Source organism: Anomalospiza imberbis, chromosome 3 (assembly GCF_031753505.1).
Source record: "Anomalospiza imberbis isolate Cuckoo-Finch-1a 21T00152 chromosome 3, ASM3175350v1, whole genome shotgun sequence".
Classification (NCBI taxonomy): Eukaryota; Metazoa; Chordata; class Aves; order Passeriformes; family Viduidae; genus Anomalospiza; species Anomalospiza imberbis.
This window is the reverse complement of record NC_089683.1, coordinates 40,815,156-40,832,539: the sequence shown is the minus strand read 5'-3', so window position 1 is coordinate 40,832,539 and position 17,384 is coordinate 40,815,156. Positions and strand designations below refer to the sequence as shown.

General features: G+C 41.4%; 1 long non-coding RNA gene across 1 annotated transcript; it reads right to left on the bottom strand.

Annotated features, from left to right (window-relative positions):
- Nucleotides 1-1,294: 1,294 nt before the first annotated feature.
- On the bottom strand, nucleotides 1,295-6,809 carry LOC137470586 (uncharacterized). The gene is made up of 2 exons (XR_010997147.1): nucleotides 6,231-6,809; nucleotides 1,295-1,569 (listed from the first exon to the last, which is right to left on the bottom strand). It is a non-coding gene; the product is annotated as an uncharacterized lncRNA (long non-coding RNA).
- Nucleotides 6,810-17,384: the final 10,575 nt, after the last annotated feature.

Sequence of the window (17,384 nt, the reverse complement as noted above, 5' to 3'; positions counted from 1 at the left end):
AACATTTATTTTTGGGTTTTTTAAAAATTCTAACTTACTGTATTGACATTCAGCGATCACTATTTCTCCCTGCTGTCAATAGTTAAAGCAACATTAATTGACTTTGGATTTATATTCATGGTATATTTCTGGAGGATTTAATTAAAATGTCCAGGCTTACTGCCATAAAAACCAAATATGGACTAAAGTAGGTATCATATACAGTCTTGTAGGACCCCTGTGATACACTGGAAGGGCTTTTCATCACAAAGTGACCAGCACCTTACTCACATGTGCCTATCTATTCAAAATTAAGAACAAAATATGTTCCTCACCCTTTCCTAGATGCTTTCTTCATTTCTGTGTACAACATTCAGCTGAACAAGCTGTTAAGTGGGAAAAGGAGTAGGAGGTGACCAGCTTTCCCTTCATCCTTTCAACTAGTGAGCAAAACAGCACACAGTAACTATCAGGGGGAGCACGTATTTTTTAGTAGCCTGCAGGCTAAACAACCCTCCTCCATCTACCTGTCTATCTTCCCAGTGCATGTTGCACTGCACTCCCAAAGTGCTCAGAATATGCAGAAAGAGCTCCCAGGAAAGCCTGAGGAGCAGAACTCAACCTGGCTCTTCCAGGATAGTTAGATGAATATCAGTACTTCCTTTTTCTGCCTATAAATTCGAGCAAAAATGTCATTTTATCACTGCAATAGACAACGCAGCATTTCTCGAGACTGAAGGATCGATCCTAAGCTATCAAATACCTAAACTACAAATTGCTGATATTCAAGAAAGTGTAAGAGGGCTTTTGTACTGTTTTTATACTGTTCCCTAGATATCCCCTTCTGGCAACTGCTGGGCACAGGCTACTACTCAGTAAGGTGGCTCTTTGGTCAGACTTGATGCTGGGAAGTTCCCTAAGATCTTAAATGATTTTCAGACTTCTGAAACACTTTAGTATTGGTGAGCCTTCTATGCCAAGCCTTGCAGCATGATGAGGATATGGTCTAATGTGCTCACAGAGTCCATAGCCTGGCGCCTAGGACACAGAGCATCTGTATTAATAACCTCAGTACACTTTGGATGCATCTATATGGGTGAATCAAACATGCCCAGGACTGTTTTCTGGCCAACTGGCCTGGAACACCTTGAATCCATATATATACAGACTGCCTAATGGGAATGGTCTCTGGACTGACCTAACTTCTGTAGCATGTCCAGGAATTGGGAGAGCACTAGTAGGACTGGTCAAAACTGTGCCAAGGACCCTTCTAGCAATTTAATGGTTCAGACAATCAAGTTTCAGTGCCAGAGGATTTTCATTCAAGTTGTTTAATTTACTTGGGTAGCATTAGCCTTAGGGAATCCAAAAGTCTAAGCTCATTGACAGCCTTCTATTTATCATCTACTGTTATTAGCAAGAGTAATAGCACTTTCTTGATTGATGTACATATCTTCCTTACACCAGCTTTGAAATGGTCTGCTCTGAAGAAGCAATCAGGAGTGGCAAGTTTCCAGGTAGTCCCATCTACTGCCAGTCAGTCTAGGTCTGAAGCTCTATTGTCCCACAGTCCCTGCCAGTTGGACAATCCTAACAGAACCACACAAAATTGTTCATAGAAAGAATAGCTCAGCAGCCTTCACATCTTTTCCTCCTTAATAATTTGGTTCAGAGTATATATTTGCAGTGACCTGCTTGTGGCTGCCGGCGATCTTTCCTCCAGGGTGTCTGATCCTGCCCTGGAAGTGGTGCTGGCTGCAGAGAGCAGAGTTGGGATAAACTAGAACACCTAAGGAAGCTGTATTTTTTGACACTAGAATTCCTTTGACTTTTAGAGAGATGAAAATGTCACAATAAAAGCATAATGGAACACCCTATGAAATGGGAATTTTTACCATGGAGCTAGCAAGAACACGGCTCTGCACTGAGTTTCTATCTCTGTTCTTTAACAGCTGACTGCGTGCTGTTTTACCATTCTTTTAGCAGATGGCAAAGGCACTTAATCTGAAACAGCAGGACTTCTCTCTGAAACAAATACAAACATTTCCTGCAGAACACAACATGATGTAAACCCAGTGGCCAGAGTGGTTTTCTGCTGATATGTTCCCAGGGCTCTAAGTAGTATTTGGAGACAGGCAGCTCTTGAGTCCTAGACCATGGTGAGTAGTGGGAAGCTTCTATAGCAGAGCCACTGTGCGGGGAGGACTCTGCTCCAGGAACTCCACTGTGGGTCCCATCTGAAGCATGCCATCAGGCTCAATCCTGCATTTCAGACTGGTACAGGTCTCACAGAAGTAAGCTGGGAATCTTATCAGTTGACTTTGTAGTGTCATGCAGGCTTTCATTCCCAGGAATTGCATGAACAGGAGGTCTCCAAGTCATAGTGGGAACACACGAAATCAGTGGATTCCCATTTTTTTCTTTATAATTGAGATGAATTAGAGACAGTGTACCCTGTTCTTGGCAATCTCACATTTCCATCTTTTTCCAAGCTTTGACTAAGCAGAGACAGCATTTAGCTCAGGAGCAGCAGCCGGACTTGCACTCTGATGTAGCATAGTTGCATAATGTCATGTGTTCTCTTCTGTTCTCCTCCCTCACCTCACTGGGGATCTCTTGTGATAAAAACAGTAAAAGGTTCTTGATTTATTTTGCTGACTAGAACATTTCATTATATTGATTCAGCTCATGAAAGCCCCACAAGGAAATGGAAAATAGCCCATTATTTTTAATTTCCAATTGGAAAAGTTACAACACATTTCTATTTATGATGTGCTTTTTTTTTTTTAAATCTAAATCATCAAATTCAGCACTTATTTTTAGAACAGTCTATTTCCATCGTTAAGGAAAGACTAAGGTTTGAACTTGTGTTTTTCTGTATCACAAGCTGCTGAGGTTCAAAGAAATTATTCATATATATTTTGCAGAGAGTTGGTGAGGAGGTGAAACTGCCAAATATCCTGAACTTCTCTATTTTGGGAAAAATGGTGGGCTAGGATGATCTTATAAAATATATTCACGGCTTAAATTGAACAATTTAACACTCTGAAGCTTAAGTAAAAAATTAATAGAAGGCAAATCTTTGAAGTGGTGGCATGTGTGTAAGCCTCTTGTCCCCTGCAGCCAAAAAAAAAGTCATCAAGGCTTCAGACAAGCAGTATTAAGCATTTCAATTCTTCACAAAAGTATTCATGATGTAGAGCAATTACTTGTTTCTGATATTAGTGAGAAGTTGCTCAAATGTGTTTATTTTGCCTTTCTCTGTATAATATCCTTAGAAATATGTGCTTTACATGATTTCTGCTGCATGGTAGATTCATCTTTTATGGTGTAATCATATACCCCCATGCACCTTCACACGTGTACACATATATTTATACACACATACACAGACACACACACAGAGAACAAATAAACGAGATGGCCAGAAATTCTTGGCATGGTCTCTGTTATTTCTGTGTTGCTCTTGCTTGAAGCACATTTAACATTTTACTTGACTTGAAAACTTAGTAAGGTAGATGGATTAAGGAAAAAAAAGCCAAATTTTGAAAGGATGAATAGCTTAGAGAATAAAGCATCGTGCACTTACAGTACTGCTGGCACTGAAAGCAAGGAATCAGTCCTGCAGACCTCAAAAGGGTGAGGAATGAAACTCAAACACACCCAGTTTGGTCAGCCCCGAAAACCTAACTGAACAAAGACATCCCAAACCTGCAGCTTGGGTCAAAGAGCTAAGACACTAATCCAGTACAAAGGGCTTTATTCAGACTGTTTACCCTTTTGTATGTATGTATATACAATCAAAACTAATTTTTTTTCAGACCCTGATGTGAACTAGTGCTCTATACAAATCTGTGGGGAAAAAGTCCAGCAAGTTATTTCACTGACAAAAGTGGCCTTTATGTTGCTTCAAAAGTGGCCTTTACTCTTTGCAAAGTTCCTTTAGAATAAGGTCTGTGAGGAATTTTGTGGAAAACAGAGCTACTTTACAGTATTTTCTCTGCATTGACTCTTTAAACATACTAAATCTGTGCTTTGTTAACTCAGCATTCAAATGTAGAGAAACCCAAAGAGCAGGTCAACTTTCTGTCCCTAACGACAGTTTTCCCTCTCAACCGGCCAATGGCCTGGTCACACAACCTAACCTCCTGCCCTGGAAGATTTATCATCAGCTTTGCATATGTCCTTGTCACTTTGAACTAAATGAAGCTGCTCAACGTGGCCTAAAATCTAGCTCCTGTGTATGCCTTTGCTCGACTGAACCCCAAACAGCTATTAGTGATGAAAGCTAATTGAAGGTGTTTTGCTCTCGATAGTGTATCCCAAATTTAGTGTAGCATGTATCTTGCTCTCTTGATTAAACTGCAGGCTCTTCAGGGAATGAGCCATCTTTGATTCTCTGTAGTTTTCAGAGCACCAGGACCCTAACTTCAGATGGGGCCTTTAGGTGCTACCATGATATGGATAAATAAAAGACAATATAAAACGATGCCACCAAAGGAAATGAAAGATGTGAAAGGTAATAAATAAAGCTAATTTCGTCCATCTGAAAACAACTGATTAAACCAGGAATCAGATCAGAAATAAGGTAAAAAATGGAAATCTTTCCATAAACATTTTCCACCTTCCTCAGAGGAGCAGTGCAAAGATGATGTATCACTCATCCCTACACAAACCTTGCTTTGATTTATTACCTCTTAAATAAAAAAAAGACAACCTCTGTGATTTTTTTAGCTAAGTATTTTTGCAACACTTCTCAAAAGAAATCCATGCCTATACTCACAGACCTTACATATATCTCCTTAACTGGTAGAAATACAAGCTTCCAAGACTTTCTAGAAGCTAGATAAGGAACAAATAACATGAATCCAAACCTTCTGCTTCTTGTCTGCGGACATTAAGTATATTGCTGTGAATATAGAGCTGAAAGACTATTCAGATGCAAGAAGGCAATACTCAATTTCTCCTCCCAAAGACAGTTTCTTTGTCAGAATTAGAGGAATTCTAAAGGGCTTTTCACTTGCACAAAAAGCCTCCTGCCAGCAATGATCATGGTTAAACAAAAAGCATGTCCAATAGAGCAAGCCACTCATGTGACTATCATTTGCAACCCAGGTACTGGGAGCAAACACTGGCTACATACTTTGATCTAAATATACCCCAATTAAGGTTTGACTGATTATCTGTGCTCACAGAGTGGAGGTAGGCAAATTTAACAAATGGCAGTGAGGAAACTTGGGTTTATGGAGTAATTTAACAAAGGCAACATAATGGCAATAACAGAGGAGCAGCAGACCACCTGCTCCTCGGCTGGGTTCACTTTCTCATGGACCTGTCACACTGTAGTGCTCTTCACACAAATAAAACAAGAAATAAGCAATTCTCCTGGAGAACAATTGTTAAACCACCAGTCCTGAAATACACCGTGATGGAAACTGATCTTAAGAGACATTTTTTAAACCTGTTCGAGGAAATCAAAGGTCTTATTGATTAGAGAAGAGGTTTTAACCAAGAGAAGTGTGAAAACAACCATTTCTCCCTTTGAGAATTATATATGGATATTGCCAAAAACCTGTAAGTGCGGGAGAATATCTTCATGAAAATAGCCTACAGTAAATAATGGAACACATTAGCTTTTCTTTAAGCTCTTTAATATCACAATTTAACATAATTGTCAGACATTCAAATCATTGTTATTTGGGTAAGTTATAATTCTATTTTTTTAATCTTGTGTTGGCTGTTTTGGATTATTAACATATTTGTTTAATCACTACTGAGCAACACAGACTGAAATTTAGAAGTAAGAAGTACAACAACACATCTTAAAATCAGGTTGTGCCATGAGATTGATACCAATTGATCTGGAGGAAAAAAAGTGCAATATGAATTACCTTTCTTGTTTTGGTGGATGGAGAAAAGAGGCTAAAACTTAACGGATTTGTGGTATAACTAGACAAGGCTCTGAAAATACTATTAGCAGGAGGTTATTTTACATTTGTAAAGGAAAAAATAAGGAAAAAATCAGTCACTAACAGTTGCTTCAAAGACTCAAAGACTGTCAAGATGGGATATTTTCCCAGAACATTTGGCCTGGATCCTAAGGGACTAACTTTATTTTCAGGTGACCTACGGATGTGAGTCAGCAACTTGGGTAAGCATTTGAAAACAGATGCCCATGCACCATTTATTCCTTTCCTCTTGCCACTAAAATAAATGACAATTAATATGCACATCTGAACATGCATACTCACTGTGGGACTGCAGACACTAGAGACCTTTGCTTCATTGTCATAATGTGCTTTTTCCCATGAGTAAATTTACTGCTAATTCTTTCAGCTCTCAAAACTGAGCATTGTTAAAAACAGAAAAGAAAAAAAATATTACTCAGACACAGTCGGTAAGAAGTCTTAAAGTTTTGATTAAAAAGATGTTGACACAGATGTTGGAAGAGCCTGCAGACTGGATTTCCTGGAGAGAGTAAGCAGAATAAGGATTTAACTCACCTCACTTCAGAAGTCTGAAACATAGATATCCTAACCACTGTTTTTTCTTCAGTGAGGATAGAGAAAAAAAATCTTTTCAGTGTACCATTCACCTTAAGTTTTTTAGCTACACTGCTCAAATTGCCTCTAGAGGGGCCTATTTTCCACCATTACAGTGAAAGTCTAAATTGAGGAGCTTCAGCTGAGATGACAAACTCCTGGGCATCGGCTTTAGGGTAGATCTCTTCCAAATATCCATGGAGCTTTCTTGCTTGTCAGGAAGGCTCTAGTTGGTGCATGCTGAGGTACTGAATGCCTCCAGGGAAGCCTGGACATGAAGGTAAAGCAGATGGCTCCCAAACTTACAAACAAATAGTGAGGAAAAAAAAAAAGGGATCTGTTTGGAATGGACCTGGCTGTGAGAGGCTCAGATTTGGATCTAGACCTGGACTTTGGCATACAACAGCCACTGGAAAAGAGTGAGGCCAAAATTTGGATGAAGGTTGGCACTGCTCTGCCTGTGCTCACAAGAAGTCTCAGGTCGGTGCTTGGCACTTAGTGCCATGTGCAGCAAAACGCCTACTCACTATGGGACCAGCTCAGGGACACGTGTCAGCATAAACTCACAATTTCTTCTATTTATTAGCTACTGTCTCTACTGGAACATTAAGGCAGCAGAGATTTGAGGGGTGTGTCTGTTAATCTTTACTGCAAAAATGCTCATGATAGTCCTTTTGCTATCAAGATGTAATGCTGCTGATTAAATTACAAATGACACACTACATCAATTCTTATTAGAGATGCTCAGGTCTCTGAGTATGTACACTCATGTGGCTGATACCCTTCTTGCCCATTTCTCATACCATTCAAGCCAGTAATTATCAGCAAAGATTTCAGAGCAGACTTGAGGCAGTCACGCATCTCACTGTCAGTCAAGGGTTTTATTTTTTTGGCAATGTTTAAGTGATATCAGGGGTCAGAGGTTTTTAACCCTACTTCCCCTGGTGAACTATTACAATCCTCTGCTGGATTCTGCTGGGAAAGGAACATATCCTATTATGCTGCTATCAATTCTTCATCTTGTAGCATTGCTTCACAATTCACAGATATGATATCATTAAGGCTGAAACTCTACCGTATATTGAACCCTTTGTTTATTTCACTAAGACCTGAAAGATCTTGGGACTAGTCTTCAGATATGATGAGACCTGTCAAAAATAAACCCACCTGTTTTTGTGTACTACCAATATTTTATTACTTAATGGTAGTTTAAGGCTGTACTAGATATAGCTTGTTCATAACTAGCCTGAAAAATGAGATTATTTTTTGCAAACAGTTGCCTTTCATCCTTTTCACCCAAAACACAAACACATTTGGCTGAAAACTGAAAATGTTTCATTTTTTAATGTGATTGTTAAATTTTTTTATTATGGTAGGGAAGAACTTTCTGTGGGAAAAAAAAAAAAGAAGTTATGAAATAATCAGGTTTTTCATTGAAAAAAATCCACTTTGGTAGAAAATTCTTGGCCAGACTGTTTCTTTACAATCATTGGAGCCCTACACATTCACTCTATGAAAAGTTTATAAGTCTTGGATAACCTCTATTTGTGGATAAACCGAAAAATGTAACATAGTTACTGAGAGTGGCACCTCAGCTATCCTGGTTTTATGGCTTATTTTAAAAATAATATATACATGAAATACTAATACTACTAATACTACTACTATTAACAATAATAAAAATTAATAACCCCTTTATAATTATAATAATAAATAATAAATAATAAATAATAAATAATAAAAATCCCTTTTTCATTTTCTACCAAGTTACAATATGATGAGAACAAAGAGTTCCCCTAAGTATAATTCTCCAACACAAACTTGGCAAAAATTTTCAAGCAGTGCTGTGACAGCAGACCTGAGAAAATGAAACAGATACAATTGTTGACAAAAATAATGTGATTCTTAATAGAATAATAAATGGAAGCCACCAAAGCATTTTGACCAATAAAAGAGTGGTTCCTTTGTATAAAATTGACTTACAAATATATAACACAGAGAAGAGTGGGTTTTTAGTACAATGTCTCAGAGGCACAAGGGCACTGACATAGTCCTAGAGTCGCCTTTTAATAAGTGAAGTGTTAGGGGGCTGGGCAACTCATGGGGGTGATACAGAGCCGCTTGCTTCCAGGTCACTGCTTTGAATCTGGCCTCGGCTGATGCCAGCTGGGAGCCGTAACTCTTTGATGCCTGCTTGGTGGCCTTAAAAACCTTTTTTGGGTTCAGCATGAGTGGGTGCTTGCTACACCGGCAAGCCCTGTCACTGTGGCAGAGGCAACATGGGGACTGTGAGGTTGGGCCTGGTGGTCTGTGCACAGTGAGAGGGTATGGGCAGAACACGCTGCTCCTGCGCCCGTGACCCTGTGCATCGACTACCATGCTGGTGCAGCCGTCTTGGCAAAGAAGCTCCCTGCAGAACACCAGTCTTGAGGACAGACTGCTTTATTCTACATGGCTGTTCCTCAATATCATTCCTGGAAAGTTTTCAGTAAATGAGCTAATCCTAAAAAAATTTTGTTTTAGAGTAGGTCATTCTTATGCCATTTTATGTCCATTTCCCCATCTCCCATACTGTGTACCACCTGGGAGTCCAAGAGCAAACTCATAAAACAGCATAACATTTTCTAGCTATTTATTTATTTGCTACACTTACTTTCTAATGGAGTGTGTGCAACATCATATTTAAAACATGACCTTAGAAACTTAAAAACACATCCATTTTTCCCAAAGAATATACAGCTGCCAGAGAAAAGGGGACATTCAGTAAACTGCATGTCACTATCAGCTATTGATAGCCAGTGATTTGTTCTGAATCCAAAGGCTAAACCAACCCTCATGCTGCTGTATGTCAGATGCAATTGGTCCAAAGTCAAAGTTTTACAGCTCAGACAGGGCGCACTTTATCCTTCAGGCTGCTACTTAAGATAGCCATGACCCTGAGGAGAACCAGTCAACAAAACAGACAGACAAGAGGATGTGATTTGTATGCATCCCTGAGCCTGCTCAAATCACCTCTGACCTTCAGGTCAGGCTGCAAATGACAGCAGAGTGCATGCACCTGATCAGACAGCACATTCTCATTAGAAAGCCTGGGAAAAGGGGGCAGCTACACTGTGTTTACTCATAGACCAAATGCAATCTACCCAGGAAATGAGAAGAAAAAAGATCAATTTAGCTCAACAGAAGGATGTGAGCAACATGTAAGTATGTTATGAAATTCCATATCAAACTGCCTATTCTTATAGACCCAGATGGGAACTCTCTGCCTGGGTGAGTCAACAAGAAGACAGGTTAGCAACAAAAAGTGGGTGTTTATTTGCTGCAGAATACCATGCCAGGAGTCTTTACTGGGGTGCATAACTTCTAATAGACTGAGATCCACAGTCAAAGGCATTTATAGGCTTGATTTGCCGGTGGTACTAGTTGATGATCAGTGCAGTTTTCTCATTTGACTATTTGTGTAGTCGTTGCTGCTAATTTACACCAGTATATGTGAATTTACCCAGTAGAGAGGGCTGGATTTATCCAGCAGAAGGGCAGTGTTCACATGGAAATCCAGGCTTTTCTAAATGTGGTTTGGATATGGCAGCCTGTCAAGTTACCAGAGAGATCAAACCCATGTTTTTTCTGCCAGGCTTCTGGAGGTAATCTGTGCTAAGGTTTTGGTTTAGGACAATTTCTAGCACATTTGGACCAAGTCTGTGATTTGAAGAGTGAGTGTGTTTGGTGACTGTATTACTTTGTGCAGAGACTGAGGCCCACTCTTCATTGGTCGAAGTTGGCATTACATTTCTTATAAATTTCATCTGGCATTAGACTGAAGGCTGCAGTGCTGCCATGATCCATCTATGCTAAACAGGCCTGCCGATGGCAGCGAGGGACCTGTGGCACGGGTACATGGCATCACTCGGGCAGACACTAAGGAAATGTGACTCCTGCCTCCACTTGTCAGGGGCTGCAAGGACTGCTGTGGCCTCAGCGTCAGGGGCTATATGGGGGAAAGTGCTGCCCACCTATTGCCTGGTCTGAATGGAGATCAGCTTAGCGTGCAACTCCTCTGATTCAGTCATTTCTGCTTCCAGCCGTTACCATGCCACCTCCCTGCTCCATCCCACTTCTCTGCCCAGGCATAAGGCATGGCACTGATTGTGCCAGGCAAGAATTCTGGTGCAGTCTGATTGCAAACTGACCACAGCATGGAGGCTAAATCCCTCCAGTGCAATCCCTGAGAACAGTAAATTTAGAGAGTCCTTCTGGAGCCAATCTATCTCTAGGACACACTAGAAGCATACTACTGATAGGCTTCCTGAGTGTCTGACATGTGAAGCTGCTGGCAAAGAGGTCAGCACCATGATCTATAACTACTCTCCTCTGAGAACAAAACTGAATGGTTTTATCCAGTAATGAATGATGATTCTTGCTAGACATGAGATTTTGCCATAAACATGAGATGGGAAATAAGGCTGAAACAGAATTTAAGACTGGTCCTTTGCTTGGGTTGAGCTGGGACTCAGTGTGTGAAGATTAGTTATTTTGCATTTTCCACACAGATCCACACATTTATACACTTTTTAACTATGACATTTAGATTCATGTTTTCCTCTGGTGATATCCATGTCAGCAGAAAGTAAAGGAATCCTACACAGTGGGGTTATTTTAGTATCATTCCTGTGAATTAAATAAGTGCCTTTTTTAAAGCTCTCCGTATAGATAATATCTGGTGACAGATATATATTCTGGAGAGGAGCCATCCTTACTTTTACATAGGTGTCAAACTACCCGTGTTATGACACTAATGTTGTTTTCAGGCTTACTAGACAACCACTGAGGCCCGTGAGTATATTTTCTCCTGACTGCAAGGCATTTCAGCACCCTGAGCTGGAGAAGCCAGAGAATGCCTCTGACACAGCTACCCTGCACAGACAAAGAAATTAAAAAAAGTGTCCCTGTGTGTACCAGGAACACTCACAGCAGTCTGGATTCCTAGCAAAATCCTTTCCAGTGTGCTGGCCACAGTTCTAGGGAGACGAATAAAAATAGACTTTGTTGCTGAAATAAAATAAGAACAGAGGAACAAGAGAACAGCTGTACTGAATGAGACCAAAGGTCCTTCTGCTCCTGTCCCTGACAGTGTCTAGTAATAACTGCTTAGGGAAAGACTATGAGGAGAACAGCACGGAGTGACCCTTCCCATGGCAGTCTGCTTTCAGCTATCTATAATTTAGGAATTTTCTGACACAGATGTGGTTATCCACTGGACTTTTATTTTCTGGCTTTGTGTAGTTGCTTTTAGAGCCCATTTGCCTTCCACATCCTCTTCTAGGGAGGAGTTACACGGTGCAAGGAGCCCAAGCAGGCTGTGTGCGAAGGGGGGCTTTTGTTTGTCTTAGTACATTACATTTAGTAATTTTATTTAGTGTTTCTCAATTACCAGACCAGGAGAAATTGCAAGATTCTGATTGGACTAGGATGAAAACTCACGAAGCCAGAAAATCTTCCTGTTGTTTATCTTTGTCATGGTTTCTTCTGCTTTACAAGCCACACAGTTGTTGGTGAGCTGCATCATGCTAATAGCAGCATATGGAAAGTACAAGAAATGACAGCAGAGTCTGGAAAGAAATGCATTTTTGTATTGCACTTGCACCTGTAGGTGTGTGCCCAAAACATGGGACAAAAGATTTTGAGCGCTTACTGCAATGTGTCTCACATACTGCACTGCCACTTTCAAAGGCAATGAAAAGCCAGGCATTTTACAGGGATCTTTTTCCCAAAAGAAGAAAAACGTGGCCAAATGCTCTTGTTTCATCTGTGGTAATAATTTCATTGCAATTTGTTTCTCTGTTTTGTCACCCATAAAATTTAACTAATTACATCCCAACTGTGAGCCCTGCACAACAGTAACATGAATAATGGAGAGGATATAGATTATGGAGAGTTAGGCAAAGTTTCTTCAAGTTTCAGCAATGACTACAAGTAGAGTGGTTTATGTTTTTGTGAATCACTGGGCTTTCCAAGTTTTCCAGACAAACTGATCAATTCATATGTAAATAAAATATATCGTATCCTGTAAGAAAAGAGCAGTTGATAAAGAGGATCTAGTGCTGAGGGTCTTTATGACCAAGAGAGGGAAGAATTTCTTTGTGTCACTACAAAATGTTACTCTGCCCCTCAAAGGAAGGAGACAGAAGGCTAGCTCTATGCAAAAGTCTGACTGCATGTGACTGACCCAGCAGGAGAAGGGCTGGCTCTCTTTCTCGGGCTCCTTCTGTTGCAAGACAGAGATCCTAAGTACATGCCGGATGCCTCTGCCTGATTTCTTGGGGGTATTCAGGCCCAGTGATACATTTTAGAACAAGAAGGGGAATGAGCAGACCAAAAATGTAAAGCACAAGCTGTTTCTCTTGAACTCTGTTGCTCTGCTGAAAGCAGAGCATAGCAAGTACATGTGCCTTTCACTTCTTTTACATTACACACCAGTAGTGACTCCTGCTCTTGTTACTATAAAAGATTTCATACTTTTGTTTTTCCTTTTAAACAGCAGTTCTTATTTAAAATTATCTTGTCCCTTCTGAAATGTGCTTTTTCAGGGTGAGTGAGCCTAGAACAGCTTGAGAAAAAATGTAGTCCTTCCAAGTTGGACTGCATCTCATCAAAGTGTTTTTCCCCTTAGGATTTTATGGAATGTTACCTCACTTTATGACAGTTCACATCACAGTGTAATGCTGAACATTTCTGTAAGTGAGGCAATGCACTGTGAAATGTCAGGCAAACGATAAAATCAATAATCTGCAAGTTACCAAAGAGAAACGAAATTCATGGATGTCAGTAGTTTTTGGGTCAAAGGCAGATGCTCCAGAACAGAGCAGTTTGGAATGGCCAAACACTTTTGGGCTGTTTTTGTTTAAGTTTCACTCTCAAAGAGCACTGAAAAATGACTCTATTCTGAGCAACTAGGAGCATCTTTACATACACTTCCATCTTTTATTCTTTTAGCTGAGAAAGTGAGATTGAAAAATTACTTGTTTTCTTTTATATAATCTTTTCATGCCCTGGATGTATATTCTGTAACAAAGTTAACTTGTATTCTTAACAAGCATAGAAAGAAACCTTTGAACAATACCTACCTGAGATCAATGGTACATTTTTTTCCACTCAGATCTGAATGAGTATTGGGATTCTGTTGGAACTAAAAACATGTTAGAAAAAGATTTAGCCAAAAAAAGAGAACATTCATAGAAGTGTTCTGTGCAAGTCTGAAAATATAAAATGTCAGAGTAAGCATCTTTTTGTATTTTTTTTCATAAATTAAATATTTGAAACCAAAATTGATTTTTAATGCATCAGCACTGAAAGACTTTTAGCCTAGTTGTTCAGTTCTGGCTTTCAGTTTTTAATTGAAAACACAACATTTTTATGAAAATCTCCTCACAATTTCCTCTGAACAAATATAGCTACTTTTCAGACAGCTCTATTTAATTTCTTAGATGGCCATGTTCAGGAAAAAAATCCTATTGGAGCTTCCCATATTCACTTTAAAATATATCAGGGGAAATGCATTTAACACTGGGACTAAAGCATGTTCTGGGTCACAGAACAAGTAAAATAAAACCGAGTGTTGGTATGTTTACTGAGCTGTGCTTATTTATGTGCAGGCTTCTGAAAATAGAATACCATTGGAAAACTTGTAGGATAGGTATAGCAGCTGCTGGAATATCTGCAGATACACCGACAGATGTATGGCTGGAAACATAGTGCTTCCAAAAAAATTGTGCAAAGGATGGATATGGATGCTTTCATCAACCCAAAACAAAAAAATCCCCTGGCAAAGCCAGGCAAGTGAAAACATCCCGATACAGTGATGTACAGTGAAGGCTAAAAGGTCAATCACTGTGGCTAAAAGTTATCAAGATAATTATTGCTAACGCCTCGGTTGAGGAAAAAAAGCACCGCCACAGAAGCCGTTCAGCTTTGCGTCCCTGGCAGCCTTGGGAGCGCTCCTCTGGCCAGGCATTATTTTATGGATAGAAAAGGCTTCGGGCTTTCTAAGCGCCGCACCTGCGGTCCCGCGGCCCCTCGGGGAATCATTCAGGGAGAGGAGAGGCAGCGGGCAAACACGGCCCTCCCGACATCAAAAGTCCCCTCGCTCCCTCTCCCCTTTCAGCGGCGGTCCCTCCCTCCCCTCTCTCCGGGCGGCTGCCCGCGGCCTGGGGAACCTCTCACTTTTTGTCCTCTCCCGACCCTTCTGGACCACATTCTATGTTTTTATTCAGGCCATCTGCTCGCCGGGGAAGGGAAAGCGGCTGCTGCGGCCGCCGTCCCCATGGCCCCTCCTGGCACTTCTCTGCCCAGCGACGGTGCCTCTCCCTCGGCCTCGGCCCGGCCCGGGCAGGCTGGCGCTGGCCGGGCGAGATTTTATTTCCGCTTAAATATAGACGGCGAGGGGTAGGTTTGTGTTGGTGGCCTCCCCCTGCTCCCCCGGAGTGGTACGGCCGCCTTGTTCCTGACAGAAGTCTTTCTAAAGACCTGCTCAAGCCTCACTAAGCAGCTGTGAGTTAGGTCATTTTCCCAGGAGTTTTACATGTGGAAAACCGGGCATTAGGAAGGCCTCAGAAAAGGACACCATCTGGCCCCAGTGAAAAAAAGGATCATGACACTTTCTGTGGTACCAACAGGCCCTGATGAACCATAAAGGAATTCAGGCCTCGACTGTGATCCGATGGTGACTGGCCCAACAATCCCCCCCGTGACAGCCTCCCCCATTCAGCCCCGCAGTTATCTCATAGCACAATGGACTTTTGTGCCACGCTGTTTACCGGGGGCGTCGTCAAATCCAGTCGGATTTCTGGGCTCGGCTTCAGCGCCCCTGCTCTTTGCTGCAACATGTAACACGCATCGGGAGAGATAAGGACACAAAGAAGGCGGCTTTTTTTTCCCCCTCTTTTTTTTTTTTTTTTCTTTGCCTTTTCTTCCCTCTCCCCCCCCCCCCCCCCCCCCAGCATTCAAACCCCCGTGCATTTCTTTCACTGTACGATGGAATAAAGACTAAGGCTCTGTAGTGGATGTAAGAAAGATCTTTGCTGGGAATCAAGAAATCTCCTCCCATCACCCCCCAAGTTAAGTCAGACTTTGTGGATTAAGGGGAATTTGCACCACTGTTTTCTAAAAGTGAAATTTAATTAATGCAGGTCAGGATTTACAGCTTACATGGACTTTTTGTGAGAAAATAAATGGATTTGTTTATTTTTTTCTAGCCAACATGTCACTATTTCCTCATGTTGATTTTAGAATAATTTCTGTCTAGGTAAAAAAGAATTTTACTATTAGCAGTATTGGATTTACCATGCTATTAGTTTTGTGGTCTGATTTCAATGTGTGGGTGTTTATTCTTTAATACAGGAAGTGTCTTGATTAATTTGTACACTAGGTACAGGCTGTGTACGGCCACAAGCAGAAGTAAGCCCCCCTTGCCTCCCCCCACAAAGGATGCTACCTTCTCCCTGCCATTGTCACCCCTCTGCCCCACTCCCACTGCAAGAGAGAGCCTGGGAAAATAAACAGACGTTGTAGCCTGCCCTCAAGGTCACTGCATTGACCTTGAAAGGGTAGGGGGTACCAAAATCCAGACTCGAGAAGCCTACAGGGAAAGAGACCTGCTCCCTCCCTCCCCCCGAGTCCCCAGTTTAACCCAGTCTTGGTGGTGCTTCTGCTCTCCAGGCTCCCATGGCACCACTGGTGGTGAGGACATCTCTGCTGCTGGCACACAAACTAGACATGGATCCTGAGGTCAAACCCAGCAACTCTGACGTTTTCAGAAAATTGTCAGGGAGCTGACACAGCTTGGGCAGCAAGGACTTAACGACAAATGTGACATGTTTTATCCTGTTAGGGATAAAATGGGCTAAATTTGATAGGAGGTTTTGGGCATGCTGCAACTCCCCAAGAAAGATCTAGTGCTGACATCTCAGGGGTATGTTGTGGTCATGATTGACTTTCATTTGCAATGTTGACAGATAGATACCAGATGTGAGTGTGGCTGTTTGTCCTTCCAGTTTTGTTCTTGTGTGCCCACCAAGAGCGCATTTATTGTGCACTCTTTCTGTGCTGCAGTCCCTTTAGAGCCTGGATCCCCTGGGTGTGAAGGGGAGCAGGCAAGCAAGCCAGAGCATGCCTGCCTCACATCAACTGTATGTGACAACTAGCAGAGGTGTCCCCAGGGACAGAAATGCCATTTATCCTTCTTTTGGGAAGGAGAGAGGAGGAACTGAGGTATTCAGGGCTCTCAACAAGTTAGTGCCAGAGAGGGGTAATAAGCCACATCTCCTGAAGTGTCACCCTGATGCGTTAAGGTATTTATGCAAGTTTCTGTTAAAACAGATCTCCCAACTCCTGAGTGCCTAACTGAGCTTTGTGCACCCAAGAGAGGTAGGGAGGGTTGGGGAAACATTTAATTCAGGTTTCATACATTGCCTTAATTGGTGACCTCAGGCAGCAGTGCATTATACCTGTGGCTTCATTACACTGCTTATTACATGAGCCTCCCCAGCACGAAAAGCAGACCTGTGCAAACAGCCCTGTGTTAACCAGCATGTACCTAAGAGCACATGTGATGGCAATCCACAGCTTTTAATGGCATCACTCATTCTCTCATTTCACCATTCTTTTACTACCACAGGTAATGTTTTGCTCTCCATTTAAAGAAGAAAAAACAAAAAGAAGACCACTGGAGTAACCATACCCAAGTAAAACATTGCAAAACTTCCACAAAGAGAAGACTCTGCTCACCGCTAAATTAGCATATTGTTTGACATGAAGACATATTTAAGATCAAATACCAAGGTGATTTTAAGAAAAGGCTAGTTCCTA